The sequence below is a fragment of the Ylistrum balloti genome, unplaced genomic scaffold (genome assembly GCF_031769215.1).
Source record: "Ylistrum balloti isolate Yb309-2 unplaced genomic scaffold, AGI_CSIRO_Ybal_v1 Utg370772, whole genome shotgun sequence".
Classification (NCBI taxonomy): domain Eukaryota; kingdom Metazoa; phylum Mollusca; class Bivalvia; order Pectinida; family Pectinidae; genus Ylistrum; species Ylistrum balloti.
In genome coordinates, this window is record NW_026782452.1 from 689808 (window position 1) to 712673 (window position 22866).

The following is a 22866-nucleotide window of genomic DNA, read 5'->3' on the forward strand; positions in this document are numbered from 1 at the left end:
TGCTTGATCTTCCAACATCAAATTTCAAGATGGGCGGCTTTCCACCAAGCTGTACGATGAGCATGATTATCTCAATTTTTCTATTATCAAATTTATCATTTCTTGATAGCAGCATTCTTGCATTCCCAGTCTATGCTGTTCATATATCGCACTTGATTCGATACCTAAATGCCTGCTCCCATTATCATGGTTTCGTGCTAGAAGTTGTCAACTGACGGACAAACTCGTAACACAGGGTTACAAAAGATGAAGCTGGACGTGTTTGATGCTCGTCAGCTTGCCTGTTGGTTACGTTGTCGTATACCTTGTCATTTGAGAAAGCTACACTTTGATAGACAAAGGTTTACATAGTGAGTATCGTAGATGAAGCAGAAGACGCAAACTCTTACTGAACATCTGGTCTTATTCTCCTTGTACTTTTTTCTGTAGTATCCAAGTCAATAATCCCTTTTTAAATATTTTGCCATAGTTTTATTGAATTTGAGTTTGTATTATGATTATGTTGACATGTTGGGAAAAAACCCAACAGACTCTTTATGATGAATTCATCTTCAAACACCTTTAAATTAATATATGTACGATTCTGGTAATGATACCATGTTTACGTTGACATTAAACAAACCATGTAGTCATGGATATAGAGAGCAGTATACATGGGGAAGGTGACTGCTGTAGGTAGAAATCAAATATTAGCTATTCAACTATTAAAAGGAAAGATTTAATTGCTTTTTATGGATCTGTGTTAAAAAATAACTTTCTAAACAGTTAATATGTCTTCAAGAACATATCGTAACGTGAGAAGTCACGTGACAAAACGGATCACGTGAATAGGAGAGTTAAGCGATAGCTTTCTAACGCTTTACATGCACTAATGTTTTTGTATCCCTTCCATTATAAGAGGTAGATCAAGGGATAGATTTCCATTGAAAACTCTCCATTGAAAACGTGATTATTTGAACAAGCCGACTCCAAAGCTCCGGTATAAAAGTCAGGGTGTAATGTAGTGAATACACCGCCACTTACTTCAATAGACTGATATCATAATGACTATTTAAACAACTATAACAGACAAATCAATCTTATCCATTATTTTACTTTTGTTTACTTTGGTGATGAATAGTTACAGAAACATCAAGCAGCTGCCAGTCGTTCCAACACATCCTAGTGCTTAATTAGTTACCAGTCAATCGTGTCTTGGAAAGAAATTACACGTGATCTAACCGTGAAACTAATTACACATTCACGATTGTCTGATGTTTTTAGAACCGAGTTACAGCTGGAAGTAAAAATGTTCATATCGTTATCAATCAAAGGCAAATAAACAGAAAAGATTTAGAACAGTGTTTTGATGACAAAAAAGATAATAATAATAATAATCAGCCAGAACACGAAAGATTATCTATTATCAATACTTATATTATATAAAAAAAAAAACTGACTGACGTCATAAGTTTTCATCCCTTGATAAATTCAATAAAATCTCAGACCATATGTTTACTCTGATAATGTAATAATTTTAAAATGTCAGTTTTGATAGGAACATCTATCTAAATACTTTATGATATAATTGATGGCAGTACCGGATTATTTAATTTAAATCATTCAATTATTCTTTACAAATATTATCTAAATGAAAATCTATTTGGCCATTCAGAAAAATAAGTCCAAATATCTCAGTGAAGGATGTTTAATCATTTGTACTGCAAAGCTTTTAGATTATTGACATTGTGTTTTATGTCTGGACACTCCTACTTTTGCGGCACTATTCAGTAGAAACCATGGTTTGCTTTTAATTGACTTATATTCGCAGTATTTTTTGTGTCGAACTTTTTGTACTTACTTGAACCAAGGTTGCCATGGATATAGTATATATCAGTAAAAGATAACAATTACAACAGATAACTCTAAAACCTGATAATTTCTTTGTACTCAAATTTTGTAATTTACAAAAAAGAGTGTTTTTTAAATTGATACTTTATTTCTTAAATGAATCTTGCTATCAAAATCCACAAGTACTCCTTAACGTGTCATAATTTTTATTACTAATTTTTTTAACGGACAGATAATTTAGTAGATTTAAATTGAAAATCTTGAAAATCCTGCGAAAACTAATATATTATGTGCTTTAACATATATACGTATTATGCGTTGTCATTGCTTCTGTTCAGCTCTCACCTAATATCCGTGTTTTGGCCGGATAAAGAACACCCACTGAAAAGATCAGCGGTCAAAACTTCACGAAAGTAAAGCACGCTCTATTCTCAAATCTCAAATTAGCTCTCAAAATATGTCAGTCTGACCTGGATTAACAAATCTACAGTTGTGAAATGATATTCCTGGTTTTGTAACTAGTCTGACTCATGTTGGAAACATTTTCACTAAACACTCGTTTTCTCTGACCATCCTTCTTAAGACAATTGCCTGGTTTTTTTGTGAAAGACACAAAGTAAAGATTTATGATTTCAAAGAAGAAGAATATTCTACCATAGGAACAGGTATTGATTAACTCGCGACCTTAGCATAACTTCAAATAGAACATTTTTTAAAAACAATCACCAATGCGAACCCAACCACATTTAAACTTGTTAGTAAATCATTAAGACTACCTGCCCTTCTATAAGACTTGCATAATGCACAAAATTGTAAATAGTTTGACTGCTGGCAAATATTGACTAGTTATTTAGAGAAATGTCGTAACGTGCAAGCACATAATTTCGAGATGGGTCTTTGATTTAAAATCCAATATTGTACTTGAAATCTTAGGTCACGAATTTCCCAGGTCATGAATTTTCTACCATAACAATGAAATATTCATTCAAATAAAGAATAACGAACAACCGTAAAACAGTTTAGAGAAACGTATTAGTTTGCACCAGAACTACAAAGTAGAATCGGACCTCAGATATTTTTAAAAAGTGATTTCAAAATAGTCAATAAATTGTCTCATCTAATTCATATTGCTTTTATTGGATATTTAGTTAACAAATATCAATATGATTTTTTACTTAAATATCACATTACACCTTTATGGCGGAAGCGTATCACAGATATGTCATATCTCATTTTAATTTTATTTGTTTGATAGAAAATTACACCTGAACTTATTCTATTTGCAATTATACTTACAATATACAAATAGCTCAGTATGTATCCCTTGCTCTCATTTGAGAACGTGACATTATTAATTGGGTTGGCCAATGTTTACATGGTGGGTGTCGTCGATGATGGTCCCATTCTCCTTGTACTTTTTCAGGAGAGTCCGTGTAAATCTTTCTTTTGTCCATATTTCGACCTAGTTTATAGAATTTAAGTTTGATTTATAATTATGTTGGTATTTTCTTTGTTTTTTAATAACTATCTATCGTTATATTCACTTGTATTGTTGTCTATCAATAAGAAATGTTAAAAGAGCTCATCTCAGCTGCCGCAATGAATCGATAGTTCCTAGTCCAACTGACTATTCTAAGGTATGATACACATACCAGTTTATGACTTATTCATTTACAAGAGTACTATCTTGTATCTTCTGATCAACAATTACCTCTGAAGCTGCAGGGATATCATTTCTATACACGTATTGAACCATTTCTAAATAAGGAATATGCCTTAAAAGCATGTTAAGTAATTTGTACTTTGATGCTAACGTTATACCTGACTAGGTATGCAATGTAACGGTTTGTGGTTATTTGGTGTAGGTTTTAAAATTTAATGAAACAAAATTATGAAACGTCAAATTATATCTTAAGCTAAACATATGGGGTTATATTTTTTATGTTTCATTATTTCATTAAAGGAGGCTCCTTTCCTGATGTCAACGTGAATGACGAAAGAAAACACAGATAAAAGAGACACAGACTAAGAAGTATGTGTACATAGAAAAACAAAAACAAGACTGATCACCAGAAATTTGTTGTAGGACAACGAATTAGTTGGTTAGGTAGTAGTAACACGGACTATCGGTGGCCAAAAAGTAGAATACAGACACATTTATCTAATAGATTTCTTATATTTTTATAGAAAATTATAGTTTGTCTAAAATTTGAATTTATGATAAAATATTCAATGCTCTCTTCATTGTTTGCTGAAGATAAAGCTGTAGTCCCGTTCCGGATCATAGAGCATTTCTAATTTTAGTGTACAATGCGCGTTTATAACTAGAATTTCGTGATTTTTCTTTCTATCTATAAGAGTATATGTTTACCAATAAAACGTCACAATTACAACAATATCACATTTCCATGAGATAAGTCCTTAGATAATTAGATAACTACAATTACAAGCTGTGCTTCATGCCATAATTAGAGCGATGTAATTGGAACTGACTTTGCATCACGTGCTAGGTGTTTACACACAGAAAACTTGTTCACAAACATAAGTGATATATGTTGTATCGATTTTGAAGGAGCACAGGTAACGTTGTGTTTTCTGATAGCCTGCTCTTGTAGGGCTATTCTAATTATACAACATGTTTCATTCCTCGAATGCTGTTTTATAGCTTTTGTGCCGGCAGAAATACACACTGTGATAATAAAAACGGGTAAATGAATATGAGCGGTTTGGTATCGCGTGTACAGAATCCCATCAGAATATTGATACAAATTCCCATCACCTGAATTGGTAAACTTAGATGGAGTAAAGTATATTTAACTGCACGTTCATACATAAATAACTTTTTTTTTAAATATATACAAACACGAACATGAACAATAACAAAACTCATTGAATATTAAGGCTATATTATAAAAAAAATTAGCCACGCCCCTCGTGGACTTGTTAACTACCACCAAAATCTACCTACACGTCCTCTTTGTGTACTCTGACAACCTACCTTTCTCTCAGTAAAAGTAATATTTGTTAACAGAGGGAATATATCATAATCGTTGTTACTGTTGTGTTCATGTTATCTACATATATAATTATAAATCATCAATTTTCGTGCATATATATTTTCGTTGATTTCTTGGGTACCTCAACGAAAGAAAAATATTTGCCTCATGAAAATTGATGTATTTGAAAGTCCTTTTTTCTCCTCGTCTCTGTAATACTGAGCTAAATATTCTTATCTCCACAAACCAGAATCATCTCTCTTTAATCGTCACAACCTTAAAGTACCTCTTCCCATCGCTCTTTACCGACATACATCACCTTCATCTTTATAATTTTTATGACAATGAAAAACGTAAGAATTCTATAACATATCGTGGTGAATAACAATTTCGTAGTAAAAGGCTTTACTTATGATATACATGGAAAGGATTGAGGCTGACAAATATCTATTTTGTAAAATATCGGAATGTCTGAGGAGGCAGGATATAGGACACATTAACAATGGATGATAGCATAGCTGTGCTTGAAGTAGAGTTATTTATGAGCATTATATATAAACAATTGTTTCAAATTAGATGTGAGGTCTGTACAGTGAATTCTTGATACAAAGTGTGAGTCATCAAATTATGACATAAGACAATAATGTAGCATACATCTTCAACATGTTGAATTACATCCATTTCAAAACTGAATTGATCGACATCTGTCATCCTAAACATGTGCCAAATGTTTTGGAAATCAATATGAAAAGTGAGAACAAAACAAGAAAATACCAACACGTCAACATAATCATAATCCAAACTCAAATTTAATAACAAACAACAAGAAAATACCAACATGTCAATACAATCACAATCCAAACTTAATTAAACTAAAGCAAAATATGAACAAAAGAAATATGTACATGTATGTACTAAAACACATTTAGATTCTACTTTTCTAAACTTCCACATTACATACACCACGGACATTATTTTGTTACATTTGAGTTACAAGTTTATCAGCAAATCGAAACCCTTTTTTATTTCATTATAAAAATATCTTTATCGTTCTGATATTAAATTGTTAACGAAGCAGCGCTTGTGTCATCATTTTTTGGAAAGAAGACTTTCCTGGATGTAAAATAAACAACACAAAAGATGCACACGTAATTAGCTCTTTTCTATACATACTGAGAACTAGATACAGCCAAACTATCAAAAAATTAAACTTAATCATATAGATGTTCCATCCTTCTAGGATTTATCAGTGATGCCAAAGTCCTTAATCTGGGAGGCAACTGGCAAAAATCGGTCAAAATATGTCACAAACTGAATGCTACGGTGCACCAACCTTGTGATTCAATAACTTCCATAATTTTTAATATTGCGTTACTTTTAAAGAATAAAAGTATAATATGTGTAACAATGTGCTATAACGAAAATATCAGATTATATATGAGAGATCTTAAAAATTACATTTCATTTTACATAATAAAATCATAAATCGAATTAAGCCAGAGTCTAGCACTGTGTAATTGATTCGATTGGTTAAAACTATTTTAACATTTTTAGATATATTGCACAAATATCAGACGAAATTGTGGTTTAATTCCCATTGATGTCAATATCAACGATGCAATACTTAAGAAAATAACGATCAGGATTCGAAGTGCATTCTCATAAAGAGGTCATTGCGGGCATCTCGCTTTGTCTAGTACATGAATAATTTATAAAATGCAACAAAATCTTTGAACTAAACAACCACAGATCATGAAATCAACAACCACATCTTAATGACACTGCATTGATTGGCATATATGTATTATACCGGATTCATCCCGCTGTCAGACTTTATGTAATTTTTAAACAGCCTAAATTTTCAATGTGAAAACGGACACTGCCTTTTTTAGCGTTGACGACCATAAAACAAAAAAAACCGCTACATTTGTCAATTTCAGTCTTTTTCAAATGAGGTCTCTGTCATGCTGTTGATAATGTTGATTTCATGACAATAAAGGAATTAACTCTTCTCGTGAATATTTAATGATTACGTGAAACCAATATCGGGTTTGATGAACCATTTGATACGCGTCATTGTTTAACAATGTCTTTGCATTTTACTGCACCATGGTCACAACTGAACTTAATAACCTTATGTAAAAGGAGGTGGTTTATACAAAAACAAAACCAACTACCAACATGTCAACAGAATGATAATCCAAACTCAAATTAACGATATCTAGGATATATTATGAATTAACGAAAGAAACAAGGAGAATACGACAATTTGTTCCTAGAGAGCAAGCGTTTTCTGCTTCATCGACGACACACGCAATGTAAATCTGGTCAATACAAGCACGTAATGCAATGTTTTCAAAACATCATTGGTCTTTCAACATATACACAGCAATATCCACTTATTTTTAGAATTGGTATAATGCATAGAAAAATCACAAAAAAAAAACAAAAAAAAAAAAAATTGACAGTTTTCCAATCCTTCTATGACTTTTTAGACCATGCTATGAGTCGGAAAGGTGGATATCAACAAAGGGCGTTTAGAAATGGACGAGAAATACACTTATCCTATTATTTTGGTTTTTTTCTCCTTTTTGTTTGTTTAGATAATTATGGACATTTAAGAATGTATTTGGAAGATATAGAGGCGAAACAACATGTAAATAGTGTACACAAAGATATCAAGAATTTTTTTTTTTCCAAAAAGATCGTATAATAAGTATAATAAATATTTCGATTTCAGAGATCGATTAATATATGGGCTGGCTATGCTTACTATGTTTAAAAAGTCAACGCATCAGTATATAAACAATAACAGGATGTATGGCATTTTTGTAAAGCATCATAAATATTGACGCTTCAAACATTTGTGTCGAAGAAAAAATCACTCGCTCCTAATTTGTCGTGAAAGATAACGCTGAAGCAAATCAAGGTGATTTGCGAGAATAAGATATTTTAAAAATTCTGAAAACAGAAATTGGTTGTAAAAAACTATGTTTGGAGCTACACAAAACCACCAAAAACCATAAAATCGAGCCCAAGAAGAACGAGACAGCTGTCTGATGCAAACGAAACAGCCGTCTGGTGCAGTTTGATTCATTTTTTGGCTCAACTGTATCTCATTCTAAATTTTGAAAAGATGCTATTTACTTGTGTGTCTTTTGTACAATCTAAACACCTGTGTTATATCGATGGGTAATTTTCTCTAGTTCAGTCTTCACAATTTTCTTCTGTTTGGTAAAATACCTAGTATTGGATATGATCTTCATAAATGACAACCTCTGAAAATGAGTGATTAGCAAATTGAATTCGTGTTATTGGACGAGGGAATATGTTTTGAGTGGTGATATGAAATAATTCTATTCGTAAATAGCCAACAATCCAATTTAAGTATATCTCCCGGTGAATCTCCCAAAGGAAATGCCCTAAGGCCGATTAGGTTTATATAAAAAAGGAAAACTCTATCCGAAGATTTTGTCCAACCAATAAGCTAAAAGCTGGCGAAGCGTAGAGATATACTGGACACCTGATACAAGTGTTAATGGCGACGGTCTACTTTCAAACCACACAGGAAAATCGTTTACTGATGGAATTGGTTTTGAAATGTAAAACTACCTTTTGTGTTGGTCCCAATCAATTAGTGGTTTACCAACAGGACAATGCAGCCCATTAGAAACAGGGAATATCATATACGCAGTAGTATCTGTATAAATTAGAATGGAAATCTTCGAAACAAAATAAGTTATATTTGTTGTTCGTTAATAAGCCTGCTGGTGTTACTTGGATTTAACATGGTTGGTGTCGTTGAAGAAGTAGAAGACGCCTGCCATTCCGGAACACATGGTTCTCTTCTTGTTGTACTTTTTGGGGAGTGTCCATTTGAATCTTTCTTTTATTCATGTCCTTCCTAACTTCAATTTGAATTTAGATTCAGTTGACAATGCATACAGCATTTACAGTAGAACCTGTTTCTGATTATTGACGTTAAACGGAAATTGATAGTCTTTTTTTAATGAATACTCGGGTAGCATTTAAACGGGGGATCTTCTTTCACCTAACACCGGCACTACATTGCATAAAAACACAGTTACTAATTTATTGTCATCTCATTTTCACATGGCCGTGGTAGGCTGTATAAATAGAAAATGGTTCCAAAACGAACCGGAAAGGAATAGCCGTGCAACCGTCCGGTTAGTACAACGTGTATTGGTTCCAAATCTTCAATATTGAAATTATAACTGCATGTTGAAAAAATCTTTACCGAATGACAAAAATTATAAACCCGTACAAACAAACGTTTTAAATTGTCATTGATTTATCGATTTTAAAAACAAGAGAAAAATAATTCGATAAGTAGAGTTTGTATTTTTGAATTTCTTTCTCTCCAGTTTGATATTTTCCAAAAGTTAGAGAAAAAAACCCAAAAATAAACAAAAACAAAAAATACAAAAAATAACAAAAAAAAAAAAAAAAAAAAAAGCAAAAACAAAAATGTGAATGAAATAACATATAAATCAACCACGAGTTTGTGTGACCTGTTATGTTCCATGGATGAATTGACTTGTTTTAATGTAACAATGTCGCTAATCAATATGCAAAACTGAACGTTTTAGAAAATATTAGAATTCAATACAAATTATTTGAAGCAATAAATTAGTTTGTTGCTTCAAAGCAATTAAAAAGAATTGATTGAAAACCATATCAAATAAAATCTGGACACAAATAAGTATGAGTAACTTATTACGCATTTTGATCAAGCAAGTGCTTAAACTGCCGTTCTCTCAAAATTCATGGCGCGTCCAATCAAAAGACCGGAAGGTCATATTACATTAGCGGTATACATCATATATCCATCCAACCATCAGTACGTTTACATAATGTTCTGAGAGTAGTAAAAGCTAATATAGTAAACATTAATTATGAATTAGGTACAATTTTTCCTCTTTTACATCAAACTGCAGAAACCTCCAACCAATTAATCGATAATAGACATTAATCTTTATCTCTATATCTACATCTGTGAACGGAAACAAATTCGCAATCGATCTTTAATGTAGCTGGAAAAAATTTACCATTAGCTTAATAGAACATCAATGGTCATGGTAATCACTTAACTTTATCATCAAATTCTGAACTGTCGATCCTGTTTGCTATCTACAGCCGCCACGCTTCACTACCTTAAATGAGAATTTTGATGTCTTACCTGAATGAAAAATATGTATAACATGTAATCCTAACGGATAAGTCTATTGTACTTATATTACACGGAATATGAAAATAATACTAGATATTAACTGGGAAGGGGTTTTAAGCAAGAAAGTGTTTTCTGGGAGTAATCATAATTGATGAAAATTCCACTGATTTTTTGGCAAATGAAAATAAAACTGTTTTCATCTAAAATACATTACACGCGACCTGTTCGTAAAAAAAATTTACTGAAAACCACATTTTACTGGAAAAAATCCACCGAAGCATAAAACGAGCAGCATATAAGTATTATGACGTAGCATTTATGGTCTCATAATGAGAATGGTCGTCTATTATTGTTATAATGGGATGTGGGCAGGCGAATGACAAAAAAAAAAAAAAAAAAAACGAAAAACACCGAAAAACAAAAAAGTTATCTAGTGGGAATGCAAACAAAAATAGGTGAATTTTCAATGTTAAATATCCATACCGTGTCTGGTGTTGTTAATCAAAAAAATATAAAAAGAGATGAATGTTGATGAATATTGTTGAGAAGTTTTACGATCATCATAGCGATCACATTGAAATATGTACAATTCTCTTTGCGATATGAAGCTGGACATGTTTGATGCTCGTTATTTCGTCTGTTGGTTCCGTTTTACGATATGAAGCTGGACATGTTTGATGCTCGTTAGTTCGTCTGTTGGTTCCGTTTTACGATATGAAGCTGGACATGTTTGATGTTCGTTAGTTCGTCTGTTGGTTCCGTTGTACGATATGAAGCTGGACATGTTTGATGTTCGTTAGCTTGTCTGTTGGTTCCGTTGTACGATATGAAGCTGGACATGTTTGATGTTCGTTAGCTTGTCTGTTGGTTCCGTTGTTGTATACTTTGTTCTCATTTGGGAACCTAATATTACTTACTTGGATTGATGAATTTTACTTGACGTCGAAGAAAAATCGAACGCTTATTCTTCCAGAACACCTGGTCTTATTCTTCTACTACTTTTTCAGGAGTCACTTTGTAAATCTTTCCTTTGTAAACAGTTTGCCCTAGTTTGATTGGATTTAAGTTTAGACATTGATTCTTTTCACATTTTAGTATTTTTTTTGCTGTTTTCGTTCCAGACACTTTTGATCAATATCCATAGATATATCCCAAATTCGTATATACACATAATATTTTCTCATAGACTGACTTTAGATATTATAAATAAGCTGCAAAAACAAACGTAGTTAATAAATATATGCGATTTAATCGGAATTCAGAATTGTAACAATTTGTACCATAACAGTTTTGTTAACATTTCATATTATAACTTATCTTATGTTCCCAATGTTGTGTGAGTGTTAGCTCAGTAACTTTCGTTTCAAACTATTTATGGACGTTCCATTTTTTTTTTTTTTTTTGAAAAAGTATAAAAGTAGCGGAGGGGTTGGCTGTTGTATCAAAATATGATAAGATGTTTGTCAGTGCTACATTTATATGTCATATAAATTACATAATTAAAGTTCCATCTCTGTAAGCAATATTTTGATTAAAAAAACAAAAGATTATGATATACCTAAATTTCTAAAAACATGTGTTGTAGTGGAATTGCGATTTTTAAAAAAAAACACGCAATTGTATATCTAACTTCGTGCTAAAAACTACGTGTATTCCGCATGGTTAATCATGCGCATGCGCGATAAGAATGTTTATAGTGTTACATAATGTATAATGACAGATGTTTTACCCACATACATCGTTCCCATCCAGCAACTCTATAGAATTAGAGTTTTTGTTCTTTTTTCAGTGACTGCCATTAATGCTTCTGTTATGAAGTTGTTAGAGCTGAATAGTTTATTTATAAGCACAGACAGTACATGAAAAGGTGTATATGCAACAGCTCATTAAATCCTAGACAAGCGACAACACAATCAATGGAACAGATCACTGACACACCACATGGCCACGTAAAGACAGATCACTATCACACACCACACGGCCACGTAAAGACTGATCACTGTCACACACCACACGGCCACATAAAGACAGATCACTGACAGACCAAACGACTACACCAGACAGATCACTGACACATCTCAAGGCTACATTAAGACAGATCACGGACTCACCACAAAGTCACATGAAGACAGATCATAGAAACACCACACGGCTACACCAGACAGATCACTGACTCACCACACGGCTACACCAGACAGATCACTGACACACCACACGGCTACATTAAGACAGATCACTGACTCACCACACGGCTACATTAAGACAGATCACTGACACAACACACGGCTACATTAAGACAGATCACTGACACACCACACGGCCACATTAAGACAGATCATAGAAACACCACACGGCTACACCAGACAGATCACTGACTCACCACACGGCTACACCAGACAGATCACTGACACACTACACGGCTACATTAAGACAGAACACTGACACACCACACGGCCACATTAAGACAGATCACTGACACACCACACGGCTACACCAGACAGATCACTGACTCATCCCAGGGCTACACCAGATAGATCACTGACACACCATACGGCTACATTAAGACAGATCACTGACACACCACACGGCCACATTAAGACAGATCATAGAAACACCACACGGCTACACCAGACAGATCACTGACTCACCACACGGCTACACCAGACAGATCACTGACACACTACACGGCTACATTAAGACAGATCACTGACTTACCACACGGTCACATTAAGACAGATCACTGACTCACCACAGGGCTACACCAGATAGATCACTGACACACCACACGGCTACATTAAGACAGATCACTGACACACCACACGGCCACATTAAGACATATCACTGACTCACCACACGGCTGCATTAAGACAGATCACTGACACACCACACGGCTACATTAAGACAGATCACTGAAACTCCACACGGCTACATTAAGACAGGTCACTGAAATACCACACGGCTGAATTAAGACAGATCACTGACACAACACACAGCTACATTAAGACAGATCATTGAAACACCACACGGCTACATTAAGACAGATCACTGACACAACACACGCCTACATTAAGACAGATTACTGAAACACCACACGACTACATTAAGACAGATCACTGACACAACACATGGCTGCATTAAGACAGATCACTGACACAACACACGGCTACATTAAGACAGATCACTGACTCACCACACAGCTGCATTAAGACAGATCACTGACACAACACACGGCTACATAAAGACAGATCACTGACACAACACACGGCTACATTAAGACAGATCACTGACACAACACATGGCTGCATTAAGACAGATCACTGACTCAACACACGGCTACATTAAGACAGATCACTGACTCACCACACGGCTGCATTAAGACAGATCACTGACTCACCACACGGCTACATAAAGACATATCACTGTCACACATCAATGTTTTAGTACGTTTATATTTTATTCATTAAATTGGAGGCATTTATGTTTGTCAGTTGTCACTTGTCATGTGTCACTTGTCAGCTAAATTACAGTAGTGGAATTAGTTGCCCTGTATCTCACTGTTCATAGTTCAGTCGCGCGCTTCAAATTTCAGAAATCAGGCAAGTAAAATTCGATTCGCTCGAAGTATTTCCACTATTGTGTTTCCGCTTACACCTTTGTGTTATGGAAGCAAAATTGATTTTCAGATGTTACAAATGAAATGTCCATAGTTTTCACAATAGAACAAAGGTAATGAAATTCAGTCAAATAAAACGTGTGATGTAACAATGTAACAGAATTTGCAAGTTCCAACTGTGTTTATTGTAATATTATTGTTATATTGCCATCACACATCGTTTCACTGTATGTAAATTATTATGATCCTTGTGCGATCGAAGTTTACATGATATAGAACAATGCAGTTCCCCGTGGAAATTCGACACGTACCTTGATGTGCTAGCTTTTGTAATCGATACAGGAATTTTGGAAGCAAATGCGATGTATTTACTATGAGTTGATTGAGGGTATTTGTCATATAACTTCCACATCACATAGTGAAAAAGCACGTTTTCAGCGCTTCTTTTTTTTTCAAGTTTTACATCATCGATTGTTCCACATGGTAAAACCGCATGAGAATTTTTAAATTTTAAGCAGTTCTGCACATTACAGTACAGACTGATCGATAGAGAGTGATGCATAGAAAAAAAACAGTATTGATTTGTTTTCAAAGGCTTTAGTTTTCGTGATTTACCAAACCACTGGAGCTAAAAGGATGTATTTTTCGTGAAAGTCATTAAATGAAATAACATTTTCTTTCTCAATTCTATATTTTGGATGTCTGTGTTTTTGTGTATTGATTATATAATAGCGAAAATATAGGCAAATATAGGCAAAAATCATCGCAATGTCAGGTTCTCAAACTGATTACCGGGTTAGTGACGATGAAACCGCTAAGCATTATTGATGCTTTCATATCACATTTTAAAACAAAATGTTTCTCTAGGAAGTGAGTATAGCTGTCACGCGGTCTATCCATGTTTTGCTGTGATCTATAAAACGCTGAAATTGTTAGTCGTTTTATACAAATACGGTATATGTACCGACCATGTGCAAAAGCTAATTTAGTCTTCTTGGTGATCCTGCGACCTTTCGATGGACAAAGAATTGGCGGAAAGACTTTTCCTTTGTATGAGAAATTCTCCATCTTGACCTCTGAGTACCAACTTAACTTAACAAGATGTTGTCATACGGTAAACTAAATTTAACCGTAGAATAGATTTACAGTCGTTTGACCTGATGGAATTCATATCCAGAAAGACTAGAACATGTTTTGGTACATTTAAGTTATATAAGTATTTAAGTATAATAGTTTACATATAAATGAGGGAGTTTTAATGAAATCAGTAAATATATTGTCAATTATCAATATCTACCTATACATTAATGTAGTTAAAATTAGGGATCAGATTCTCAACCAGTCTTTACTTATCAGGCTCTTTGATTGCACAAAAGACTCACAATTGGATACCGCCTGTCAATACAGAGATTGTACTTAAGACAAATATGTTAACGACAACTTTTAATACAAATTCAGAGTTAAGAGTAGTAGGACCAATGAATGAGTTCAACCATACAGCTTTTTCGTCCTTCTAGGACTTGGCAGTGATTTTAAAAGCCTGAATTTTAAATTAGATAAGGTAGGACCAAATAATGAATGAGTTCAACCATACAGCTTTTTCGTCCTTCTAGGACTTGGCAGTGATATTAAGGGCCTAAACTTAAAATCAAATACGGTAGAATCAAATGATGAATTAAGCTGTATCATACCGTTGTTTCGTCTTTCTAGGACAATGTTGCTAAGGGCCTAAATTATTGAACCTTGGAGGCAAAGTCTTGGAATTTATTTTAAAATCTAACGAAATTGAAGTGTTTATCCATCTCCTTTCTGCAATTGATTTTAACAAGGCAATTATATCAAGGTCATAAAATCTGATGTATAGCTTCGTGATGTTCATTCTTCTTTCTTTGTTATGAAACCGGGATCAGTAAACCTCGACTTACTACATGTTGATTTTCAAATAATTAAGAGTAGATTAATCAAGTAAAAAGTAAAACATGGCGAAGCTAAAAGTACGACTCTAATTTTATAATGTAAGACATCAACAAAATCAAAATCCAAGCTCAAATCTAAAAAAAAAACAAAAAAAAAAAAGGGGGGGGGGGGGGCAAAATATGGACAAAAGAAAGCTTTACATGGAAACTAATGAAAAAGTTGAAAAATGTTGCGGAAGAGTAAGCGTCTTCTGCTTCATCGACGACACCTGCCATGTAAATTTTGGTCAATCCGAGTAAGTAATGTCACGTTCTCAAATGCAAACAAGATATACAACAACGGAACCAACGGGCAAACTAATAAACATCCAATAAATTATTTGACTTTTGACAAGAATCTAAACTAATGCGGAAATGTCTTGCCATGGGATCGTTATCATTACGTAAAAGTTGAAATGTAAATTATCAAGATTTGTCTGTAGGCCAAATTATATATTTATTGAGAATCGGACGTATTGTTTCTGATATTGACGTCTTTAGGTGCTGGTGCTTAGAACTGAAACCCCATCTGCTCAACAGCTCAACAAATCGATAGAGTTAAAGAACTAGACAGAGCTAGTACACTTGAATACAAAGTCAGACCAAAACCTGGGAGAGTACCTTGTGTGGTAACCTTTCACCCCAGCAAGCCACCTTCCTGAAACACTGACAATTCCTACTGTATGGTTTAGAACATTTTCCTGGTACAACCAATACTAGCTTATCGCTGACCGAACAACATCAAAGACCTAATGGTGAGTCGTAGGCTACCAACAACTTCCCACATTACTGCAACTGACTGTTTTAAAATATGTAAAAGTAAGAGGTGCAAGCTTTGTCCGTATACTCACAGCACCAATTCATTCAAATGTGAGGTCAACGGCCAGAACTGCCACATCCTCCAGTCGGTATCCAGCACATCGGCCAATGTAATATACTTGATTACGTGTGCCAAGTGCCATTTGCAGTATGTGGGTGAAACCTAGAACAACTTAATCTCAGGATCACCAATCACCGATGTTCTATCAAACAGAAAGGCCCGGATCTGCATGTAGCAAGAAATTCGTGGCATGACATGCAGGTGGTACCCATTGCAGGAGTTGGGGTAACTAGCAACGCCTTAGTAAGGAACGACACTTAATCAACCAACTCCAAACTCGATACCCACTCAACATGAACGAGAAATGATCCTACTACTACACACGGGTCCGGTCAGACATACCTGGTAGTCGGCATATCTCAAGCTACCATTGAGGCAACTAGTATAGTATCACCCATTTACCCCCCCCCCCCCAAAAAAAAAAAAAAAATTCATATATATGGTGAGTAAATTATTATAATGCATTAAATGGTAATTTTTATGAAATTACTTTATATTGTTACTACACATACATTCATTACTTTGTTTTTAAAAGATTTTTTTAAAAATTTTAATCAAACCATTCCTCATTTAGAATGTGGCCGAGATGTACCGGAAGACTACTTTCCTCAGGGTGTAACATGAAATTGTTTTCGTTGCGATCACGTATACAGTGCAAAACATACCGAGATTGATATAAAACATTTTTGGTATTTTTATCACCATCTTCTGTACAATTTGTTTATAAAGGTCTTTCGGTGCCCATCGAACGAAGGGATTGTCGAGACACTTCAGTTTTCGCTACCGCTCTCGCTTTAACTTTAAAACTTTGAATTTGTTTTACGTTTTATGTATGTGATGTCATTTATGTAACATGTGTGTCTTGATAAAGGGGCAGATTGCCTTGAAAATTTGACGAATCACTTGTCCGTACTGTCGTTATTACTTCATTGATCACATACATAAAATATTTTTTCAGAACAATGACGGAAAATCACAAATAAATCCCATTAAAATCTTTTGTATATTATGTCAAAATTTAGGACTGATGTTATTGTTGCACATGTGTCACCATTTCTAGAGTTACGTTCACAACATTTAAACTTTGTCCTGGATACCAGGTAAGTCAATTCTTTTTTTTCCTACTTTTGTCTCGTGTATCCAATACAATACTTGTCATATATATAAATACACACCAGCTGGTCTAGATATTATGTAAATGAGCCAACTTTACCAAACAGTTAAATGCATCTTGTGTGAATATTTAATGACACCAACTTAAAATCGATACGAGGATAACAAAATCCAAAATGTTATACGAAGAGAGAAATGATCAAGCACAAATGATGGAACAAAAAAAAAAGGTTTTGTCTACTTAAAACAGCTATTATTAGCACTTTTCATGTAGAAAATGATTCAAATTTTTCTTTTTTTCAAAATCATTTCACAGCCATTTTTCATCAAGACATATCATCCATTCAATGACACTCTGGTCTCAATAAAGATTTCAATCTTTGGGTTGTAGACTTGGAAAACCATCCCAATTTATTGGACATTATGTTATACGATCAAATTCCACGAAATTACTAATTTGCATCGTTTAAATGCTGAAGGTCACCAAGCCCAATTTTAATTTGCCTGATGGAATATTTTCGTTTGTCCGAATGCACTTGAATGTTTTCTGTCCAAGTTTACTTTGTATTATTTTGCTGAATATCCCAATCATATTTAAAGTAATTTAGCTTGTCAGAGTATACTTAGGACAATTTTGTCTCCTGAGAAGAGGTGTGCCTTCATTCCGAGCTAGTTCTCTTTTACATGGTATTTCTGAGAAAGTCGTTGTTTCCTATACTTAAAGTCATTGGCACTAAGAGTCTTGTTGCTATCCTAATTATTTGAAAAAAAAAAAACCGTCTCAGATTAGTACAGTAACATACCTTTAATATGGATTAAGAGGCACATTTTGCTCGCTTAAATTGTTTGAATCATCATTCAAACTCAAAGTTGAAACGATTACAAGTATGAACAAAAAAAAATTCAAATGAAACGTTTCAAATACTTTCGCGAGAATAAGACCAAGTGTTCCGGAAGGGTATGCGTCGTGTGTTTTATCGATCTTGGTTTGATGTTACTACATATGATAAGTATGTAGTAACAAATATCTTCCAAACCAAACATTTCTTACTTCGTCAGCTTAACATTTTTTACATCTTGTTTATTTTTTCTGAAATAAGTACTTCCGTTGCCAAAAAATAAAAGTATTTCAATTTTTAATATTTTCTTTTATTTTTTTTGTTTTGCTTTTTTGTTTTCACAAGTTCACTCTTAAGAAAACATATTCTATTTCACCATTATATATACAGATAAAACATTTTATAAATTACTAACTCAACATTTCCATTTTTGCTATGAAAATGAAAAAAAATGTCTACATATCTTAATGTAAGCCATTACGATCTTTATACTTTATTTGCGTTGACTGGATCAGTTCATGCGGTAGGTTTTCCTTTCATCCTACAACCAATTTCCATACTCGTGTTATGTTTAAATTATAATGTCTTTCAGCACCTTATTTGTAATTGTAGATAATCAATGTCCCAGTGTTGTATGTTGAAAGCTATTGACCTTAAGTACAGCTTTTGGTGTTATCGGAGAATCAAGGGCTAGATAAGAATGGAAAAGTGGAAAAACGATAATTGAACCGCTGTGATGTGAACAGAAAAATGTTTCCTCGTCAGTATTACAAATGATAATATAAATCTCTATTTGAGTGGGGGATTGTGTTGAGATCGGATACCCTCGTGTCCGGTTAAATTCATTATTTCTCTCGGAACGTAATCTGTAATAGACTTTATACTACAACTAGGTACAAATTATTGAATTCGAACTGAAGAACCTTACAAAGCAATCAATCTCTGTTGCTTTTCGCTTCAAAAGATAAATAATTCCAAATATTTCTTTGTTAAACATAATTGACGCGTCAAAGAATGAAAGATACTGCTGTGTTAAGTATAGCTTAATACACAATTTTGTTCTTTTGACTATAATTCTAAGGTTTGTATTGAAAGGCCTCATTCACGACATGGCAGGGGTTAGACATTACTGGTGGATGGACTTTTCGTCTCTGATTCGTGTGTAACCAGAATGCAGAATTTAAATGCATTTGGATAGTGGTGCAGTCCAAAATATAAACGCATCTTTGACGCTCATTTTAAATTTCATATAACAGTTGGGAATTATTGTTCCATCCTATCAGGGTTTTTGAAATTTATTTTGACCAGTTTTGATTTAATCCTTGGCTCCTATGTCAAAAATGTCCAAAACATCACTGACTTATTCACATGTGTGTCTTTCGTACAATCTTAGGTAGATACCTTATAAATAGATAATGCTTCGTTCTTCAAGAAATATATAATTTCCATAATTTTTAACACGTTCAAAAGAATTTTATCTAAGCGCGCCTCCCAAAACTTCTTGAGCTTGCATCTTCAAAAAAGGATCTGTTCTCATGACCAAATATAGCTGGATGATACTTCAGTAGCGTATGTTTAATTTCCTGAAGAAGTATCTACTTTATGTAAGATAATGTTATTAGTGATAATTATCTAAAAATCATTTGTTAATAGTATTTATAAATCAAACCAAACGCATGTGCCAAAAATTATGTAATAACATTTATAATCAAATTCAATCCAACTAAAGCAACGATTGTACAAAATACACACAAGTTAATAACACCTTTTAATAATTTATAGATAGATACAGTAGAGTCAAACCATGAATTAAACTGCATCATACAGTTGTTTTGTCCTTCTAAGACTCGTCAGTGATGCTGAGGGCCTAAATTTGAAGACTAGGAGGCGACTGAGGAAAATCCTAAGTAAAAATCTAAATGGGGAGGTGCACCAGCCCCATAATAGGAAAAGTGTGAACAAAAGAAAGATGTACACAGAGACTCTTGAAAAAGAACATAGAGAATAAGACCAGGTGTTCCGGAAGAGTAAGCATCTTCCACGTCATCGATGCACCCGTCATGTAAATCTTGCTCAATCCAAGTAAACGACGCGTTCTCAAATGAGAACAAGGTGTACAACAATGTAACCAACAGACAAAGTAACGAGCATCAAACATGTCCAGCTTCATATCGTACAACGGAACCAACAGACAAAGTAACGAGCATCAAATATGTCCAGCTTCATATAGCACAACGGAACCAACAGGAAAAATTAACGAGCATCAAACATGTCCAGCTTCATATAGCACAACGGAACCAAAAGACAAAGTAACGAGCATCAAACATGTCCAGCTTCATATAGCACAACGGAACCAACAGACAAAGTAACGAGCAACAAACATGTCCAGCTTCATATCGCACAACGGAACCATCAGACAAAGTAACCAGCAACAAACATGTCCAGCTACATATAGCACAACGGAACCATCAGACAAAGTAACCAGCATCAAACATGTCCAGCTACATATAGCACAACGGAACCATCAGACAAAGTAACCAGCAACAAACATGTCCAGCTTCCTATAGCACAACGGAACCAACAGGCAAAGTAACGAGCATCAAACATGTCCAGCTTTATATAGAACAACGGAACCAACAGACAAAGTAACGAGCATCAAACATGTCCAGCTTCATATAGCACAACGGAACCAACAGGCAAAGTAACGAGCATCAAACATGTCCAGCTTCATATCACACTATAGAAGCACCAGGTATACTAACGAGCATCAAACACGTCCAGCTTCATATCACACTACAGAACCACCTGGTATAGTAACGAGCATCAAACATGTCCAGCTTTATATAGCACAATGAAATGAAATATTCCAATAAGACCACTATGAGGAAAATATGAACTAAATCCGTTGAGAAATTCTCAAGATACGGAAATGGAAACAGAATGGACAGACTGACGTGTGTAACACTATCGCCCAACCCCACCCGTCCCCACCCCCATAACTACCCCCACCCTCTCCAAATAAAATGGCGGTGTATAATTACGAGTGAGATTATACAATTCGTTGACCTCATTTCCCTTTACATTACACGAACAGTTCGAACTCCAGTTTACTGACAAAGCACAAAGCGTTGTTGCTCCATAAACCCGATATATGAACATCCACGGCTGGTTGGTGCTGACAATTGTTACGTATACCTCTCACAAACGATTTCACACGGGTAAGTGAACATTTGATGGCTGCCGTTCTTTTAATTATTTACTAACCACACATATATTTTACATGTCAGTATAATAATTGTTTCATAACCACACAGATAAACATCTCTTTGGCAACATCCTGTTTCACGATACAAACCAAATTTCAACACCTACTCAGATATGCTATTCTATATATGGCAACGTATCAAACGGGGAGAGGGGGGGGGGGGGGTAATTAACTGACAGATATCCTTAGGTCGTATTTACGTATGATTTGAAAGAATATAATAATTCAGGAAAAAAGCTGATTGCTTTTAACTGGAGCAATACATGGGTCGTATAACGCTTTAATAAATATATTTCAATAATGGACTTATTGCAATGGTTCATTCGTAACAAGTATTAATTGTGATCGGGGATTTCACCACAACACTGTGATATTCAATTAACAGGATGTCGAAAGAACGAGATTAGTTTCAGCAACACTGCTCTTGTGAGAAGTAATTCATTGTTGCATCATTTGTTTGAGAGTAAACGACGTATATTTTTTTTCCACACAAAACTGATGTAACAATCAGTACCTATAAATTAGAACAGAATACCTCCGCCAAGTACCATAAAACAAACCATTTCCGTTCTTCAATACCGCACCGTGTGGCTGCAGTCCATTTTATAACGGTTCTAAGCGGACTGAAGTAAGATTTGATTTGAATTGTATGATATGTGGGGAGTTCATAATAATCCATGAAAAAGTAAACTGCTTTTCTCCTCACTGAAGAATCATGTGTTTCATCATTCCCCGGTCTGTTACACATTTTCCCTTCCTTAATCTTTTTAGAGAGTTATAAACACCAGACCTGCAGTTCCTAACTGTATGTAACAGATAAAGGCACTTCATAATGCCACATCATACAGCTGTTTCGTCCTTCTAGGACTGTTCAGTGATGCTACATTATATAGCTGTTACGTCCTTCTAGGACTCGTCAGTGATGCTACATCATACAACTGTTTTGTCCTTCTAGAGCTAGTCAATGATGTTAAGTGTCTAAATTTTGAAACCTATATGGCAAATTTGACAAATCCAAAGCGATCGAAAGAAAACCTAAATGGGGATGTTCACCAGTCCCATAATTCAATCTATTTTGTATTTCTAAGAAAGTGCAGTTGTATTAATTTTAAAATGCGATGTGTAGGTTACAGCTAACCTATGAGACGAACTTTATCTGTACTAAGACAAGACAATAAATACTG

The 22866-nt window shown here is 34.4% G+C and overlaps 1 protein-coding gene across 1 annotated transcript in view; it reads right to left on the reverse strand.

The window, feature by feature from the left end:
* LOC132558210 (glutamate receptor ionotropic, kainate 2-like) overlaps window positions 1-22866 on the reverse strand; it is a gene marked incomplete at its 3' end in the record, with an annotated part of 55269 nt that overhangs the window by 11620 nt on the left and 20783 nt on the right. The gene's annotated exons all lie outside the window — the stretch shown is intronic.